General features: G+C 38.8%; 1 long non-coding RNA gene across 1 annotated transcript; it reads left to right on the top strand.

Annotated features, from left to right (window-relative positions):
- The first annotated feature begins 204 nt into the window (after window positions 1-204).
- LOC119772310 lies at window positions 205-648 on the top strand. The gene is made up of 2 exons (XR_005279241.1): window positions 205-492; window positions 560-648. It is a non-coding gene; the product is annotated as an uncharacterized LOC119772310 (long non-coding RNA).
- Window positions 649-3715: the final 3067 nt, after the last annotated feature.

Below are 3715 nucleotides of genomic sequence, written 5' to 3' on the forward strand. Positions count from 1 at the left end.
TAACATTTTTATTAATGTAGCAAAATTATGCTTTTCTCTTTCAACAATGAATTGCTCTAATCAGCACGGATGCTCACATCGAGCATAAAAAAAGGGCATGCATATTGCATAGCACCAATGACACCTGACCAATTGTGTCCCTACCAAAGTTCAAATCAAACCTACGCCCTTGCTGTGAACTCTGACTTTCTGTAAACCAAACCTGATCCCGTTTTTCTCCTCTCTGCCTCCCAGGTTGATCCTGCCTGAATACCTGAAACTCTGGAGAGTTTCTCTGCCGGTGATCTGTCTGCTCGTTCTCAGTAGGACTCTGGAGAGCAGCCTCAGTCAAGTATCTGCCTGCCCGCTCTCAGAAGATTACTGGAAGGAAAACTCAATCTGTGATCTGCCTGCACTCAGTAAGCTCTGCCTCCGCCTCTGCCCTCAGCCTGCCGACAACCTCTGGACCCTCAAGGTTCCCCCCCTCTGCAGCTCTGCTCCATTTCCAAACAGGTACAGACCTGAACACTCACAACCTGCAAAAGACCTGGACCTCCACTAATCTCTCTTTCCTCCTCAGCAGTGAACCCACTCGTGACCAGTCAAGCCCCCTCTTGGATCTGAACATACTTTGTACATTTATTATTAATAAATCTTTGAACTTTTTCATCTGCCTCCGAGTGTTCTGCATGTGGGTCAGACACATTAATCTGAACATGACAATACCAGGCTATCTCTGAGCTCCAACCTGCACACAGAGGGTGTTTTTATCATTGCTGGGGATTTTAACCAGACTAACTTGAAGACTGTTCTCCCTCATTTTTACCAACATGTGGACTTTGCAACTCGGGTTAAAAACACTTCAGACCTGGTTTACTCTAACATCAATGATGCATTCAGAGCAGCCCCCCGCCCCCACCTCGGGTCATCAGATCACCTATCTGTCATGCTTATCGCTGCATATAAGCCCCAGCTGATCAAGGCTAAACCGACGGTTAAAAAAGTCAGAGTGTGGTCTGAGGGTGCCATGGAGACACTCCAAGTCTGTTTTGAATGCTCTGACTGGAACATCTTCAAGGCTGCAGCAACACATGATAACTTGTTAAATATTGCTGAGTATGCCATGACTGTGTCAGCCTACATCAACAAATGCATCGACAACAAATGATTCGAGGACGTCAGCATCAAAAAGAACATCATCACCCGGGCCAACCATGCACCCTGGACAAATGGAGAGGTTCAGAAATCTCCAAAAGCACGGAACTCAGCTTTCAAGTCTGGTGATAAAGAGGCACTGAGAACAGCGCATGCCAACTTAAACCGTGCCATCAGATCAGAGAAGAACCACGGCCAGAAGATCTAGGATCTTTTTCTGCGATGACAGCAACAGCAAGAGGATGTGGAAAGGCATTCGAATGATCACAGACTACTTACTACACACCCTCCCCCCCCAGTAGATGCAGCAAACATTGACTTCCTAAACGAACTGAACAAGGAAGGTTTGAGGCACTAAACAGCCTCCAGCAGAGAAAGCTGTTCCACACCAGGGGGAGGAGGCACTAAACCTGGACGTAGCTGAAGTTAGGAAGACTCTGAGGAGAGTCAATCCAAGGAAGGCCCGATAACATACCTGGGCGAGTGTATAAGGAGTGTGCAGATCAGCTGGCTGGTGTCCTCACAGACACCTTTAATACCTCGCTGAACAGGTGTCCCGTTCACAGCATGAAGGAGGCTGTGTGAACTCATCGTTATCCATCATGACCCTCCGTTTATCCTTTTCTAGAGTAGGGAGGCAACTGCACGTACAACTTTTTTTTTTTTTTGCACGCAAAAATAAGCAGCAGGCAGTTTAGAGTGACTATTATAGAAGAATAAGGATTTAAGCCATGTTAGTGGAGATAATGATAACAAATATTATTCAAATAATATCTATGAAGTTCTTTAAATAGGTAGAGTATCTCTAAGTGCTATGAATAACATGAAAAATAATACAATGATTAAAATGAAGGTAAACATGAAAAAAGTAGCATAAAACATGAGAAGTTGTCTTTGTCTTTTGATTGTCAAAAAAACAAACCATTTGTTCATTTTCTATGTTAATTTAGGACAGAGGTTTTCCAAATATTTAGACTGTGACCCAAAACTAACAAAGCAACAGATGAGGAATTGCTTGAAAATATATTTAGCTGATTAATGCTATTTCCATTCATGCATGTAAAGTGAAAATATATATTCACTTTTGGATACATTTATTTAATTATTCTATTTAAAAAAATACATTTTCTATTTAATTTAATAACAATTTATCGAATATTTAATGTTGCCTGTATAAATTCTCAGTAATCGTTTTCATGGAAACCACAAAACAAGATTAAATTGGAAGCCGACTGCACCTATTAAGGAATATTTGTCAAATTTGTTCAATATTAATTTTTTTTTTCTCTTGATGGGATTTCAGATCTTCCACAAGATAAGTTGCTCATTTCAAAAGATGTCTGAGAAAGATGCAAAATTTAAATGCAATTAAATTGTTTGAGTTAATTGAAGAATTTCAGTTGGTAGTCCCCACTGATTAATTTACTTTAACTACTATTATTATTTTATTTATTTTTATTTATTTTATTTTATACTTTGTTCCAGCCTGTGCATTTAATAGTATTTTTCAAAAGCAGGAGTTGTGATATTTCTTCTTGTATTGAAATATTTGTTATTGACTTGTTACTTGAGATTGTTATTGTTTTCTTATATATTCAATAAAAAAAAAGTGGAAATCTAAAAAAAAAAATTGTTTGCCAACCGCCATTACAGCCAACTGATTCTGATTAAAACAAATTTTTGAAATAAATTATTTTGTGTATTTTTTTTACATAACATTTGCATACACAGTAATCTAGCATACTTTAATTAAATAAATCAATTCAAGCTAAAATGTAAGAGTCTATAATTAGGCTATACTGAGCCTGATCTATTTCTACCATCTATTTGGGGGATATTTATTGCCACACTTTGGGCCACTTAATACCAATTTAGCATGCTGACCTTATGTCCTTATGACCACAGTGTATCAATCTTCTGATGGCTACTTCCAACAGGATAATGCGCCATGTTATAAAGTGAATGATCTCAGAATAATTTCTTGAAACTTTTCCACTTAAGTAATTGTGAATTGAGCATATTGACAGACAACATTTTATTTTTTATCTTAAATGCAAATTTTTTTAAAAATAATTACTGCTCTAAATGTATTGCTCTGTCAGCTAGAGATCTGTTTTGGTCTCTATACTTTAATTAAATAAATCAATTCAAGCTAAAATGTAAGAGGCTATACTGAGCCTGATGTCTTTGTATCAGAGATTTTCTTACCTTTTAGAAAGATGTCACTTGGGGTAAACCCCCCCCCCCCTGCAACCCTGGTTTGCATTTGTATAGCTCACAGCATGTTCTTTTACATGTTAAAGCCTCCCCTAGAATTCCATGGGGGGGAGGCATGGGGGGAACACTGCCTATGAAATTCCACGTCAATTTCTGACAATTTACGGGAGTTTTCGGCGAAGCCTGCAAATTGCCGTAAACTGCCGCTAACCTGAAGTTCCACGACAATCTACAGTGCCGTATATTGACGAAAATCCCACTTTTCATGCAGTGGACATTGCCGATGTAGCAGCTAGACAGAGAATACAGTTTTGTTTCCTTCTGTTTAAAGGATAGAAATGTCTCTGTAAAAACTGCTAATGAC

This window comes from Cyprinodon tularosa, unplaced genomic scaffold (assembly GCF_016077235.1).
Source record: "Cyprinodon tularosa strain WSP-4 unplaced genomic scaffold, ASM1607723v1 ctg707, whole genome shotgun sequence".
In the NCBI taxonomy this organism is placed as follows: domain Eukaryota; kingdom Metazoa; phylum Chordata; class Actinopteri; order Cyprinodontiformes; family Cyprinodontidae; genus Cyprinodon; species Cyprinodon tularosa.